Raw genomic sequence first — 16,737 nt, 5'->3', positions numbered from 1 at the left:
ACAGAAAAGAGAAAAACGTTTGTACGTACAAGCTCTGGTTTTATACAATCTGCAAAAACAAATCTTCCCTCCCAACCCAGAGCCTTAAAATCAGGATTTTCTCTCCGTGGGAGCAATCCATTGGCATCGGAGGGCTTTCTTGCGTTTCCTGCAGGCGATAAAAACTAAGTAACACCACATTACCAGGTGGTGAGACGTCAATCAGATCTATGGCGGGATCTCTACATTTAAACCGAAATCCCACCATGGAGGGGACATTATGTCTTTTATTTCTTCCCCCGTCTCCCTGTTGCATTGCTTTAATGTGTAAAAATGTTTTTGGGACACCACTTGTTTTAGGAGTTTTGAGAGATATCTGGGCAGGGGTGGTATGTCATACCCAATAGTGGTGATGTAACTCTGTAGACTGTCTACGGAGTTGTTAATGTCAAGGTGAACTGTGGTCTCGATTATGGGGAGAATTCTCACATTCGCCACCTGAACCTCTGTGCAGGGTTTAAAGCAGAAGGGCCGCTCGTTCACAGGACACCAGGTGTTGTTGTGAACCCTGTACTGGTCGATGCCAGTTGTCACGTAGTACGTTCCCCTGCCGGAATATGCTACCTGGGGTGACACGTGGGCCTGGGCAATCACCTCCATGGTGCAATTCACTGGCTCTGCGCCTTTGGATTTTAAACCCACACACAGGCCTATCTAAAGCGTACAGGTGCTGGGGACACAACTACTCAAACTCCCCTTACCTGCCGGCCTTTGAAGTCACTGCTGGTCATGGCGTGTTCCCACATAACCACGTACGGTGGGACCTCACGATGGCACATGTATACCCCACCTCGGATGACTCCGATGTTCTCCACGTGGTACGCCAGTGCAGGCTTTTGGGCCTTGCTCAGTACCCACATCCACAACATTATCCCCATAATAGTGTGGTTTGACTGACCACAGTCCACAGCAACCGGGTAGGCTTCTGAAGCCAGCCGGAGCTGACACAGGCTCAAATGGTTGCTGAAAGGACTGAGCGCGGTGAGGTGCCTGTTACTAACCCAAGAAGGAATGCGACCTTCCCTCAGGTCCTCCAGATTACTGCGTCCTTCATTTAGCAACCAGGCCCCATAAAATACTCACACGTCATTCCTTGCAGCCTGAGCCAAGGCATTCCTGTCCTCCTTGATTAACTCATTAATGGAGTGTGCATGAGACTCCAACTGCGCTATGACCTCCTTTAAACGGATTGTCATAGCCTGGTCTTCATGCAACCCCCTGCCTCTACCACGTTCTGCTACCCCAGGACCTTTCGCAACCGATCTGAGGGTTTTGACCTGAATCTGCAATTCAGCATCATCTAGACTGTCGATGGCCGATGTTCTTGTGCCGAACGCGGTCGCAGCATCATTTATCAATCCCCGTTTATACCGTATAGAGCCAATGCTGCTCTCCTTATCCTGCATACGATACATCTAATTGTACATCCCCATAACTTGACTTGTAAAATTGATGGTACATTTCCCGGAGCAGGGTTTCATACAAATGCTCCGTTTCAAACGGACACCATCCTAAACAATTTTACAACACCAAGTTATAGTCCAACAATTTTATAAATTGTTGGACTATAACTTGGTGTTGTAAAATTGTTTACAATTGTCAACCCCAGTCCATCACCGGCATCTCCACATCATGGACACCATCCTGGCAGCTGCACACGAATCAGGTTTAAAACGACTGAAACGACCTGATACTGTACCACGAGGTGCACTACCTTTCCTGTGGGGACTAAAACCAAGCCATTCCCTGGGCCCAGTGTGGTGGCGGGGCAACCGATCTCTGTTCCCCTCACCGGTGGGGCTGTGGGCAGAGGCTTTCTTTCCTGGGCAACAAGTTCTGTGGCATTTACTGTGTTGGGAGGTCTCAGGGTTACACAGGACACCATACTCCTACGCCAACTCACCCTTGCCCCGGAATCCTGCCATTGCCTGCTGAACGCAATCGACATTCCTATGGGGCAGGCCCTCAATGACCCCCCGCACACACAAAAATGCCCTGTTCCTCCTTCCACCACACCTCTACACCCCCTTTCTGCCCCGTGATTGTCCGGTATGTGTCGTTCCCCAGTCCGTGGTCTGGTTCCCTTTTACTGAGTCTAACTTTCTCAAGCACCACCAAAGTCCCAGGGGAATGTTCCCCTTGCATCTGAGACAGACGCTCTTCCCTTCAGTCACCCTAACCCTCATGACAGTAACCTTTATTTTTACGCATGGCACGGAAGCCTGCCCGAAAGTGTAGCCAGAGTAGTTCATGTACCTGGTCAAATTCGATCCTACCCAGCCTGGTCACCTTCTCTTGTGGAAATAGGTCCTCCGTCCGTCCGTCACCCCTTCTCGCCCTGCCGGTCTGTATGGCCATCAAAAATACGAATCCCCATAAGGAGATCTGCATCCTTCGTCGTTCTGATGTTTCCCTGCTTGAAAACAAAATAGACAGAATGCCTAATCCTCAGAGGTTTGATACTCCACAGGTCCAACTGGTTATTTACAAAACATGGAAAAAAAAAATGTACAAAACTCCACCGCCTTACTCGAGGCACCCACAGCTAGATGATATCCAGCCGGGGCCTCTTGCGGTTCAGCACTGGCTCGTAGGGAGGCGACCACAGCACTCTTGGCCTTGGGGTCCTGTTGCCCCTCCTTACAGCCTCGGATACTGGGTCCTCGTCGTCGTCCCAGATGAACGGCGACAGGCCCGTATCCACCATACTTGTGACTGGGCCTGGGCTCCTTTTGTTCTTTACCTTCCCTTCCTCAGGAGTAAACAGTTTACACTGGTCGATGTGAAACTATTTTGTCCTCCTGGGAAGCTTCACTGCATAGACCATGGGGCTCGCCTTGTCAACGATGTTGTACGTCCTCATGTGCAGTGGTTCGAACGCCCCTACGTGGGCATAATTCCACACCATCACCATGTCTCCTATCATCCATTTCTGGTAGCGCTGTGGTTCTAGCAGCAAATGGTTCTGGCGGTTCTGCTTCCCCAGATTGCTGGCAGCCCGCCAGTGAATGCTCCGGAGTGTCTCGTACAGTTTCTGCACGAAACGATCCCGGGTGACATCCTCACCTGTAGCTCTGATAGCCCTGGAGCTAGTATGTGTGTGGGAGTTTTCATTACTCTCCCCGTCATGAGCTCATGCAGGGAGTACCCTGTGCTTTTAGAAGGACTGGCTCGAACTCCCACTAGAATCAACGGAAGGACTTCATCCCACCGCTGAGGGAATAACCCTATCTTCTTCCTCAGCCTTTCTTTTATAGTTCGGTTCATGCGCTCCACAATCCCTGAAGACTGGGGATTGAGAGACACATGCCACCTTCCGTGTATTCCCAAGAGTCCGAGGGTACCCCTCATGACCTGGCCCGTGAAATGACTCCCCTGGTCGGACTCCGCCACGTGTGGCAATCACCACCGGGAGAACACTTCCCTCACCAGCACCCCCACCAACCTCGCGGTTGCTAGTGCGGTGGCTGATCTACAAGGAAAGGGCTCAACCCACTTGGCGAATACATCGACCAGGACCAAGCAGTACTTGTTCCCAGCCTTTGTCCTCAGTAGCGGTCCGATAAAGTCGATCTGCAAAGACCACCACGGCCCCTCTACCCTTCTCATGTGTCCTAAGGGTGCCTTTCTTTTCTGGGGATCGGGGTTGTTCGCCGCGCACACCAAACAGTTCGCGCAGAACTCCCGAACTTCTTCCCTGAGCTGGGGCCACCACCCTACCTCCTCTACCCTCTTCCAGGTAGTTTATGGCCCTGGGTGCCCTGCTCCTGGACCCGCGTGGGCCAACTGAAGAAATTCTTCCCGGTGCTGTTTGGGAACCACCCACTGATCCCCCTTAAAGAGCATACTCTCTTTGACCACCACGTCCGCTGTCCTGAGTGGACCCTCAACTTTTTCTCCCCTAACCAGCTTTCCTACGACCGTTCTGATAGCCGGGTCCTCTGCCTGAACCTTAGTTAGGTCTGGGGCTAACACTACTCCTTGGGTCCCTCCTTTGTCCCGGATCGCTGCTGTCTGACAGGGATCCCAGAATTCTCCCTCTTTTTTTCCCGTTTTGCCAGCTCATCGGCCTTAAAGTTTCCCTGCCACCTTGGCTCTGACCCGGAGTGGGCTTTCACTTTGTGGATGTAAAAGCCCTCTCCGCTGCCTACGGCTGCAAGGATCGTTTTCAACAAAGGAGCTGTTGTAAGGGGTTTTCCGTCCGCCGTTTTAAAGCCACGACGGCTCCAAATCGCCAGATATTCGGCACACGAGTTGTAGGTGAACAGAGTCCGAACAAATGGTGTAGGGAGTGGGGAATTCCTCAGGGTGCGTAACCACGTACGCCACCGCCGAGAGTTCTGCGTATTGGGCACTCACGGTGTCGGGGAGTTTAATTGCCTTGGCCACTTTGGCCTCCGGGTCATAATTCCCACATCCCATGAGTCGTGTCCCATTTACAACAGAACTTGAACCATCAATATAGATATCCCTGCCGGTAGGAAGGACTCCGGCCTTGAACCCTACATTGTGGTCCCAAACCCCTTCAACCGTGCACCTATGAGCTTCCCCTGCATATATGAGGTTCATGGCGAGTTTGGGCTCCATGCACTTTCAAATTCAGCTTGAGGCACACAAACACTGCCTGGCAGTTCTCATCCCACTCCCATCCGACTCCCTTTCGGAGGAGCCGGAGCAGAGGGGCTGCTGGGGCGGCGTAGCCCTCAATGAAGTCGTGGCAGTACCCTGTGAGCCCGAGGAAAGACCTTACCCCGGTAACGTCTTTTGGCAGTGGCAACTCCTGTACTGCCTTTCTCCTTTCCTCATCTATGCATCGCTCTCCTGCCCGGATGGTCAAACCCAGAAATTTTACTTCGGGCGGACCAATCTGGGCTTTCTTGGGATTCACCTTGAATCCCACCATCTTCAGTAGCCCTAGCAACTCTGTTCACAATGGGTCATGTTCCTCCTCCCCCTCTGAGAAGAGCAACAAATCGTCCACATATTGGACTAACTGGTGTGGCCAGCTGAACGCATCAGCCGTGTTGGCCTTTAAAAGTGTTGGCCTTTAAAAGTGAAAGCAAACTTATATTGGTCCTCCTGTTTTAAGGGGATTGACCAGGACCCGTTTGAAATATCCAGCACCAAAAACGTAGTTGTGGTGGCTGAAATGCTCTCTACGAGGTTAGCTACTGCTGCCACAGTAGGCGCTCATGCTGGAATGTTTTCATTAAGGACTCGATAGTCCATGGTAGCTCTCCACGAATTGTCCGGTTTCCTGACCGGCCAAAGTGGTGAGTTCATGTGGGTCGCTATTGCCCTCAATACCCCTTGCTGCACAAAGGATCCCAGTGCCGTCTCGAAGTCAGCCTCGTCCTCCTTGGGACAACTGTACTGCCGTTGTGGCCATGACATCGATCGCCTAGGACTCTAACCTCCACCCCGGTCACCCTACCACAATCATGTTTGAGAGTGGCAAACACTGCGAGATTGGCTCGCACTAGGCCTGGTACTGTGCTGGGGTGTTCCCGACTAATGCTTCCAGGTCATAACCTCACTTTGGACTCATCGTACAGATGTTTCCCCTCTTATCCTCCACTTCCTCGGATCCCCCCTGCTCCCCATAAGCAGAGGTTCCTGCGATCCACAATCAACCAGTTTGCTAACATAAGGTCAGCACCATGGACTCCAGATCCCGTTTGCTCCCACTTAATCAGCACGCATTTCCACGTGGTGTGAAGCGCCCCTAACGTAATGGCGAGGGGTCATGAAATCGCCCCAGCCTGTTCAGTCTGGTGGGGTTCACTGGGAATGAAGGGGACCCCGCTAGACCAGGGTGAAGTGGTCGGGTTATTTGCATGGACCACCGTGCTAGAAGCCCCGGTATCCACCATATATTCCCCCTTAACCTTCTCCACCCCTATCTTCACACAGGGCCTGCCCCACTCATCAGGCTGGGCACGCGCTAGTCAGGGTGATGGGCATACGGGAGAGGTCGGGATCACACTGCTCACAGCAGCGTCTACCTCCCTTTCTCCTGCACAAAAACCATGTGAAGGGCAGCTACCAGAATGTCAAACGGCTCCCCGGTCGCCCCCTTCGCTTCGACGGCTTGTGGCTTTTGCACTGAAGGTTCCCCTCGGCCTGGCCCTTTCTTCTGGGCCGGGCACTCTCCTCCAGTGTTCCATCTTCCCACACCCGAAACATGTCCCTGCCTTTTCTGCACTAGTTCCTTCCGGACGCCATTCCTTCTTGCTACTCTGGCCTTCATCTCATGCACTTTGCCCTTATTCAGTTTGACATCCTCCTCTGAACCGGTTTTAAAGGCCAGGTTGATCTAACGGAGCACGCCGGCCTCCGTATTCACGAGATCTTCGGAGTCAAACTAAGCTTCTGCCTTCGCCCTTATTCTTGGCAAACTGTTTGCCACAAGGACCCTGAGCCACTAATTCCTGGGGTTCCACCCCCCTCCCCCCAACAACTGCGCGCAGTCAAGCGTCCTTCCAATTGCCTTTACGTACACAGGCCATAGCCTGTCCGCAAATGCATCTGGTGCCTCGCCGGCCAGATGCCTAGTCTGTTCTACTTGTAACAACGGGCTACCCTGGGTATGCCCTAAGGCCCTCAGGATCTCGTCTTTCAACCCCTCTGTGGTACCTCCCCCCATCTTGATGGCTGCGGGGAGACTCTGATACAGCCTTCCGTCTAGGGAGAACAGCATCAGCCTGTTCTTCTCATCCTCGCTACACCCGTTGATCCTCCCAATCTGCTCCATTTTCATGAAGTGAACTGAGGGGTCCCCATCCTGTCTTAACTTGGACGTTCCTGCAAGCATGGCTTGCAGCTGAGGGTTGGTGTAAGGCACCACAGAGTCGCTCTACAACGGCCCTTGGTCCCCATTTGCTGCTGGCGGACGAAACTTTTGCTATCGCAGACGACATATGGGATTCCCTAACATTTGTTGCTCTTCCTGGGATCCCATATCCTGGACCCTACTGGCGGGACCTACATTCTGAATCCTACTGGCGGATTCTACAGTAACCCTACTGGCGGGCTCACCCTGACCTTCCTCGTCCGCCCCTGGAGCTATCAAGCTAACCATCCCTCTGGCCTTCGACAAAGCTTTGGTCAGCTTTCGGATCTCCTCCCTACATGGTCCGTGATCCGCATCCTCGTACCCCCTCTCCTACACAACCTTGTATGCGACCCTCATGTCGCTGAGGTGCACCTCGGCTGTACCAGCCCTGGCATGTAGCCTATGGTTGCCCTCTCGAAGACCCTGAACTTGCACTTGAGATTCAGTTACCTGACATTTCAAGTACTCGTTCTGGATACGAGATGCTTCCTCTTGAGCCCCGCACTCCTTCCTTGCGGAGTGGAGATCTCCAGTAATCTACTCCAAGCCATCCCTCTAACCTCACACTCTTCCTTGGAGGCCTGCAGCTCTATATCAAGCCTACCTACTTGCTCCCTGAGCTTCTGGATTTGCTTTTGCAGACATAGCAGCCACATGGCCTTTTCCTTGGACTTTTTGTGCTTCTAGCTACCCGTCCATTCCACTGCTCTCTGCTGAGGGCAGTCAGAATGGATCATGTCTAGAATCCACAGCTGGGCCACATTAATTTTCACATACACCTATGAGGAAATTCTTTCCTCCATACCCAAACAGTCACCTGAAACCATATTCATATCTTTCAGTGAGTTCACTGCCAAACTTACTACCTGGTTCACCAGATCTGTAGGGTGTTTCTGATCATAAGAGGGTCGTTCAGACTGGTCACAACTGAACTCATTTATTTACAGTCGAAGGTCTGGGCTTACCCTTATGAATCACACTGAAGGATGATGAATAATGCAATCTTCACAGGTTTCAGATCTTGAATAGTAAAAGTATGTTTAAAATGTACAACAAATCTCAATATGGCAAAACCGATGCTAACATTCCTATATGACTACAAACAAATAAATTTTGACTTCTTAAACTAAGCCCCCCGTGTTCCCTTACTCATGACTGTTAACTCCCAACACTACACTGCTAAGGTTTGGTCGGGACATGCAGAGGTAACTCTCCACATGGCTGTGAGTTGAGTATTCTGCAGGCTGCGGTTGAAATGTTCACTCTCCTGACTTTGGCTGCCAGGTCGTGTCTTCTACGATCGAAGTCCTCGGGGCCGTACCCGTTCCTTGGGGCATGCGACTTCCTTCGGTCCTGGTTGTAGAGAGCGGCCTGCTCTGCTCTTCTGATGTTGTAGAGCTGTGCGGCTGGTGTCTCTGACATCCACTTCCTTCCTGAGGCTGCAACAGTTATACTGTTTTTGGTTGATCTCGTCAGATTGTACAAAATGCTACGATTGGTCCCTGGAGAGAAAGCGTTGTTTGAATGTGTATTATTCTCCCGCCTCTCATCTAACTGGTATTGGTATTGGAGGACAATGGGAACTGTTGATTATATGAGGTGTGAACTGTTTTCAGATGGGTTCTGTTGTCCCAACTGATTGACTTAATTATATCAACCGTGGATTTCATTGTCTCCTTAGCCAACTTGGAGCCGGTGATCATGTGAGGCACTGTCTCTGTTGGATGGGGTGAGTTTTAGTTCAAAAGCTTGTCTGGGAACTGTGTTTTAAACAGGGTCCTTTTCCCAGCCATTTTCCCAAAACTGGGGTTTTCCCCTGGGCGAATAAAATCTTGGATTAAAATGATAATCCTACAATCGCCCCTACGAGGGTCTTCTGTCTACCAAGACTGAGACCCCTCGCACAACTATCTTCCTTCGTTGTCTTCTTGCTGTGTGTGAACACCCATCATGTCCAGATCAAACCGTATCCTCCCCCATTAAACTAAAACTCTGGGGAAACCCTAAACAAACTTACTATTTCTAAAACAGAAAGGAAAACTATATACATACAAACAAGACAGTACATTCCTCTTGCCAAAACATATAGCCTTGGGAAAAACTCTCCTCTCTTATACAACACAGAAAGCTTCACTTTACAGAATACAGAAAAGAGAAAAACGTTTGTACGTACAAGCTCTGGTTTTATACAATCTGCAAAAACAAATCTTCCCTCCCAACCCAGAGCCTTAAAATCAGGATGTTCTCTCCGTGGGAGCAATCCATTGGCATCGGAGGGCTTTCTTGCGTTTCCTGCAGGCGATAAAAACTCTCCACACGGCTGTGAGTTGAGTATACTGCAGACTGCAGTTGAAATGTTCACCCTCCTGACTTTGGCTGCCAGGTCGTGTTTTCTACAATCCAAGTCCTTGGGGCCGTACCCATTCCTTGGGGCATGCCTCTTCTCTTCTCTTCTCTTCTCTTCTCTTCTCTTCTCTTCTCATGTTGTTGTAGAGCTGTGTGGCTGGTATCTCTGACATCCACTGTTCCCTTACTGTTCAACCCCCTCCGGCCGGCCCCACCTCTGTCCCGATCCCACCCCCAGGATCGTCGGCAGAGGAGTCCTCCCCAGGCTCTACCGGGGGATCCGGGTCGGAGGGCGGCAGCAGGCAGGGACCCTCCCCAGCCTCCGAGCGGTGAAAACCTCGCGCCGGGCTATATGGGGAAACCGGGGAGTAAGTAAACTCCAGTTCCCCCAACTCACCCGGCACCGTACCCAGAGATCAGGAGAAGGGGCTCCCCCCGCCCACACCGCCACCAACCGACCCGGCAGGTGAGATGTTTTTATCATTGATGCTGTCCACCAGGTCGAGCAGGTCCTTGGAGATGTCGAGCCGAGGGCGGACGAATTCGGCCTCATCCACCCCGGCACCCAGGACACCCGACCCGGTGAACGGGATACTATCGTCCGTGCCCGAATCCGCGACCCCCCCTATCGGCAGGGTCTCTCCTTCCCCCCCGGGAGGCACGGGCTCGGTCTCCTCCCCCCGAGAGGTGGATGACTCCCGCTGGTGGTGGGAAATGGAGGGTGGGGCCGCAGGATCCGTAGCCGGCGCCGACTCCCCTTCCACGGGGGCCGTTTCTTTGCTGGGTTCCCCTCCGCTTCCAGGGAGTGGCGCCTTTTCTTCTTTCCGGAGGGTCGTGAAGGGAGGGGGAGCTCCATGTCTGCTGGGCCCCCTCCTCCGCTCCCTCCAGATTCTCGACTTGCCCGGGCTCCGTCGCAACCGCGAGATGTACCTCGGCCGCGGTCACGATCGCGGCCTCGGGCTGCCCGGAATTCTTAGTGTCTCGGGGACCAACCTCTTGGTGCTTTGCCTTTCTCCGCGCCTTTTTCGGGCGAGGGTGCCCTCCATCCCCCCCGGTGGAGGCCTCGACGGCAACCTTCTCCCGACGCGGGGGCGGGGTTGGGGGGAGGAGCGGTGGCGGCGCCAGCCTCGGCCACCGTAGCTGTTTTGGCGGCCTGGGAGGTGGGGCAGTTCTTCTTTAGGTGGCACACCTCCTTACAGGCATGGCACCGCCCACCCTCTGCCGTCCAAACGACACGGTACCCTCATAAAGGGCGTTAAAGCCCCCCTCCGTAACCTCCTCCCGCGCCAGCTTGATAAATGTCTGGCGACGGAAGGAGTACATATGCCGGAGGCTGTTCTCCCTGAGCCCGAGCGGCAGCGGCGTTACCCCTGACCTCACCTCCCCCAGTTGACGTAGGTGGGGGAGGAGGAGCTCGTCCGATAGGAAGGGCGGGACGTTCGATAAAACAAGCCGCTGCGCGGTGGCCTCCAGCGGGTCCAGCGGCAGGAAAGTCCCGCCCACCGTGAGCCCCTTGCTAAGGGCCAGGGACACCGCCCGCTTGGACCTCAGGAAGAATACAGCCTTCCCGTACATTTTGGAGGCCGCGACGATGGCCGAGGGGCCGACAACCTCGGCCATGGCCTTCACGCAGGCCTCAATGGTCATGTTGGGGTGGGCGTAGCTCTTTACCCCGTGCTTCCTCGTCACGAGGCGGAAAGGTGCTGGCCCAGCAGGAGCGGCAAGAACAGCAGGAGCAGCTGCCGCAGCAACGCCTGCATACTACCTGCTGGGTCCCGGCACCGGCGAAGATGGTGTCGCCATTCCCTTTTTCGCTACACCCACCCCAAGTCTCAGGTCTGCCAGTTATAAAGTTTTTAACAAAACAACTAAGGAAACCGCCTCTCCCCAAAATTACACTGTTCTGTTGGGAGAGGGGCTCCTTTCCTGGGGTTTTTGAATATTGCAGAAATAGCAAGAGAGGGAGGGAGGGATGTTTCGAAAGGGAAGGAGGGAGTCTACAGGGGTGGGCTGCTGCAGAAGTCAATGGAGGGTTGCACCGTAAACGGGTGGACGATGAAGTGGAGTCTTCCGGTGGGCAGGGGGAGGAGATGTCTTCCCCTAGACAGCTGGAGCTGCCTAGGCTCAGTCCTCCACAGATAGCAAGTAACTTCACCCAGGCAGCTCCAGCTGTCCTGGGCCAGACACTGGGGGAGAATCCCCTGCCCAGAAATGATCTTCTTAGCTCCCCCTACCTTCAGTTGGCCACCCTGTTCTGCGCCGACCTCCTCTTCCTGTTGGGTGTTTTAGACAACAGGAGAGGAACAATCCCTGTTGATGGGATTGTTCCTCTCCTCTCCTGGCAACAGGCACACAAGCAAGGCCGACTGTGCTCTGCTCTGCTCTGCTCTGCTCTGCTCTGCTGGCTGGCTGTGGCTGTGGCTGTGGCTGTGGCTGGTGTCTCTTTGACATCCACTGTTTGACCTCCACTGTTCCCTTACTGTTCAACCCCCTCCTTTCTGAGGTTGCAACAGTTATACTGTTTTTGGTTGATTTCGTCAGACTGTGCAAAATGCTACGATTGGTCCTTGGAGAGGAAGCTTTGTCTGAATGTGTATTATTCTCCCGCCTCCCTCATCTAACTGGTATTGGAGGACAATGGGAACTGTTGATTATTTGAGGTGTGAACTGTTTTCAGATGGGTTCTGTTGTCCCAACTGATTGACGTAATTGTAATGATGTGGATTGCAATACAACTGGTGGATTTCTTAATCTCCTTAGCCAACTTGGAGCTGGTGATCATGTGAGACACTGTCTCTGTTGGATGGGGTGAGTTTTAGTTCAAAAGCTTGTCTGGGAACTGTGTTTTAAACAGGGTCCTTTTCACAGCCATTTTCCCAAAACTGGGGTTTTCCCCTGGCGAATAAAATCTTGGATTAAAAATGATAATTGTGGTGACCAGTAGAGGTAAGGTACTGCGAGCTTCCTGAGATGGCCACGGCCTTGAACCTCTGAGTGCAAGGGCTCCAGGTGCTACATGACTAATGCTTTTTTTTCAAAAAATATACTTTATTCATAAAATTTGCAGCAGTACATACAATACAGTTGTCATATTACATTCCAAACGTACACAATATAGATTATGCAATTTGCAGGTTACATCAAGTACAGTTCAATGGAACACATTGGACATAATTACAGTTCATGACACTCTAGGGTGCCTCATCGCATCACAATCAATACAAGTGATTCATTACAGATACATTACAGGTTTATTACGGGTACATTACATCAATTTGAATTTTACATTCTGCCCGAGGGGTTTTTCCCTGATTTCAGCCCCTTGGTATACAATGGCGGGAAGGCTCTAAACGGTTGCCTTTCCCCACAGAGCCTTTGCGGCGGCTGCACCCATCCTCAGTGCGTCCCTGAGCACGTAGTCCTGGACCTTGGAATGTGCCGGTCTGCAACACTCGGTCGAGGACAGCTCCTTGCACTGGAAGACCAGCAAGTTTCGGGCAGACCAAAGGGCGTCTTTCACCGAGTTGATGGTCTTCCAGCAGCAGTTGATGTCCGTCTCAGTGTGCGTCCCCGGGAACAGCCCATAGAGCACAGAATCCTGTGTTACGGAACTGCTCGGGACGAACCCGGACAGATACCACTGCATCTCTCTCCAGACCTTCTTTGCAAAGGCACATTCCAGAAGGAGATGGCTGACGGTCTCGTCTCCACCGCAGCCTCGTCGGGGACAGCGCGCGGTGGCGCTGAGAGTCCGGGAGTGCATGAAGGATCTGACGGGAAGGGCCCTTCTCACCACCAGCCAAGCTAGGTCTTGGTGCTTGTTTGAAAGCTCTGGCGATGAGGCGTTCTGCCAAATGACATTGACAGTCTGCTCGGGGAACCAACCGACAGGATCCACCATCTCCTTTTCCCTCAGTGTCTCGAGGACATTATGTGCGGACCACTTGCTGATCGCCTTGTGATCAAAGGTGTTTTTCTGCACAAACTTTTCCATGAAGGACAGGTGGGGCGGAACGGTCCAACTGGACGGAGCGTTCCGTGGCAGCGTGGCCAGGCCCATCCTTCTCAACACCGGGGACAGGTAGAACCTCAGCACGTAGTGACACTTTGTGTTTGCGTACCAAGGGTCTATGCACAGCTTGATGCAGCCGCACACAAAGGTGGCCATCAGGATGAGGGCCACGTTGGGCACGCCTTTCCCTGGAGATTTGTACATCGTGACCCTGCGGACACGGTCCATTTTTGATCTCCAGACAAAGCGGAAGATGGCTCGGGCGCACGAGCGAGGTATGGGCCAGACCTGCGCCACGTACAGCAACACCGAGAGCACCTCGCACCTCGCACCTGATGACCAGGCTCTTGCCCACGATCGAGAGGGACTGTCGATCCCACAGTCCCAGTTTCTGCTTAACCTTGGAAATACACTCCTCCCAGTTTTTGGTGCACGCCCCGGCCCCCCCGAACCAGATCCCCAGCACCTTCAGGTAATCCGACCTGACGGTGAAGGGGACAAAGGATCGGTCGGTCCAGTTCCCAAAGAACATGGCCTCGCTCTTGCTACGATTTACCCTGGCCCCTGAGGCCAGTTCAAACTGGTCGCAGATGCTTATCAATCTGCGGACCGACAGCTGATCCGAGCAAAAGATGGCGACGTCGTCCATGTACAGGGAGGCTTTGATCTGAGTGCCTCTGCTGCCTGGGATCGTCACCCCTCTTATGCCCGCATCCCTCTTGATGGACTCGGCAAAGGGCTCGATGCAACACACGAACAAGACAGAGGAGAGAGGACAGCCCTGCCTGACTCCAGATTTGATCGGAAAGCTTTCTGATTCCCACCCGTTGATTGAAACTGCGCTACTGATGTCTGTGTAGAGCAGTTGGATCCAATTGCGGATTCCCTCCCCAAACCCCATTTTGGAGAGCACGTCCATCATGTACGTGTGGGATATTCTGTCAAAGGCCTTCTCCTGGTCCAGGCTGATCAGGCAGGTGTTCACCCCCCTGTCCTGTACGTAGGCGATCGTATCCCTGAGTAGCGCCAGGCTATCAGAGATCTTCCTGCCGGGTACAGCGCAGGTCTGACCGGGGTGGATCACCACCTCCAGGGCTGACTTGACCCGATTGGCGATGACTTTGGACAGAATTTTGTAGTCCACGTTAAGTAGTGAGATGGGTCGCCAATTTTTGATTTCTTCCCTCTCCCCCTTCCGCTTGTAGATGAGGGTTAATGCTAAGTTATGTGCAACAATGTCCTAATCTTTTCAGTCTTGCAGTGATTGATTTGTGCAACTGAATGCCCAAGGCATCCGCCATAACATGCATGCGAGATTACTGTTCTGCAATTGGTCCCACACTCCGCAGATGACCATGAAGATGCTGCTCCCTCTACGGTACCCTGCATTTGTGCAAGTCCCTTCTACAGCGCTGCAGTGATGTCTGAGGTGCACATTTTCAGACAACTAATGCATGCTGCTCATGGGGACACGAAAGTGAACCTAATGCCTTGTGTTTCGGCAGCAAATTGTGTTTGTAGTTAGGTTCAGTAGAATACTAATAACTTGCCCATGCACTGGAGACAATCATGGACTCCTAGGCTAACTTTCTTCCTCTCCTACCCAGTCCACATGCTCCTCCTTACTTTCAATTGGTGCTTCACCTGGTGCCCTTTCCTCAAACCCACTAATATCCGGTGCTGGGGTGCCAGTAGCTAAGAGTAGGGGGGAATGCTTCATACAACACCCCATGATGTTTAAGGTTATTGAGGCATAGTGCGCTGAAACTTCATGTTGGGTCAAACCTGTATGAAGACAAAAGAGCAGCCTATTAAAATCAGCCTTCAAAAAAAGATAGGAGAGAAGATTTTTTCTCCATAATATAACAGTTTAGTAAATGTGGCCCCAGGAGGGGAGGAAGACAAGGATTGTGGGAAAGATCTCAAAAAATGCAGAATACTTGCTGGGCGGTGGCAATCTGCCTCCAAACTCAGCCTCTTCAATATAGACCTTTCAGCCAAAGTCAGACCCACCGGAGGTGGCGGTACAGTGATATACAGTCAGAAGGGAGTGGCCCTGGGAGTCCTCAACATTGACTCCAGACCTCATGAAGTCTCATGGCATCAAGTCAAATATGGGCAAGGAAACCTCCTGCTGATTATCACCTACCACCCTCCCTCAGCTGATGAATCAGTCCTCCATGTTGAGCACCACTTGGAGGAAGCACTGAGGGTAGCAAAGGCACAGAATGTACTCTGGGTGGGGGACCTCAATGTCCATCACCAAGAATGGCTCGGTAGCAAAAGTACTGACCAAGCTGGCCGAGTCCTGAAGGACATAACTGCCAGACTGGGCCTGCGGCAGGTGGTGAGCGAACCAACATGAGGAGAAAACCTACTTGACCTCGTCCTCACCAATCTACCCGTCGCAGATGCATCTGTCCATGACAGTATTAGGAACATAGGAACAGGAGTAGGCCATTCAGCCCCTCGTGCCTGCTGCGCCATTTGATAAGATCATGGCTGATCTGTGATCTAGCTCCATATACCTGCCTTTGGCCCATATCCCTTAATACCTTTGGTTGCCAAAAAGCTATCTATCTCACATTTAAATTTAGCAATTGAGTTAGTAGGAATGACCACCGCACAGTCCTTGTGAAGACGAAGTCCCATCTTCACACTGAGGACACCATCCAACGTGTTGTGTGGCACTACCACCGTGCTAAATGGGATAGATTCAGAACCGATCTAGCAGCTCAAAACTGGGCATCCATGAGGCACTGTGGGCCATCAGCAGCAGCAGATTTGTATTCCAGCACAATCTGTAACCTCATGGCCCGGCATATTCCTCACTCTACCATTACCAACTAGCCAGGGGATCAACCCTGGTTTAACGAGGAGTGTAGGAGAGCATGCCCGGAGCAGCATCAGGCATACCTAAAAATGAGGTGCCAACCTGGTGAAGCTACAACACAGGACTACATGCATGATAAACAGCGGATGCAACATGCTATAGACAGAGCTAAGCGGTTCCACAACCAACGGATCAGATCAAAGCTCTGCAGTCCTGCCACATCCAGTCGAGAATGGTGGTGGACAATTAAACAACTAACGGGAGGAGGAGGCTCTGTAAACATTCCCATCCTCAGTGATGGCAAAGTCCAGCACGTGAGTACAAAAGGCAAGGCTGAAGCATTTGCAACCAACTTCAGCCAGAAGTGCCGAGTAGATGATCCATCTCCCGATATCCCCACCATCACGGAAACCAGTCTTCAGCCAATTCGATTCACTCCACGTGATATCAAGAAACAGCTGAGTGCACTGGATACAACAAAGGCTATGGGTCCCAACAACTGTAGTGGCTGTAGTGCTGAAAACTTGTGCTCCAGAACTAGCCACGCCTCTAGTCAAACTGTTCCAGTACAGCTACAACACTGGCATCTACCCGAAAATGTGGAAAATTGCCCAGGTATGTCCTGTCCACAAAAAGCAAGTCAAATCCAATCCGGCCAATTACCACTCCATC

The sequence above is a fragment of the Heptranchias perlo genome, chromosome 28 (assembly GCF_035084215.1).
Source record: "Heptranchias perlo isolate sHepPer1 chromosome 28, sHepPer1.hap1, whole genome shotgun sequence".
Taxonomy (NCBI): domain Eukaryota; kingdom Metazoa; phylum Chordata; class Chondrichthyes; order Hexanchiformes; family Hexanchidae; genus Heptranchias; species Heptranchias perlo.
Note: the sequence above shows the minus strand (reverse complement) of the source record.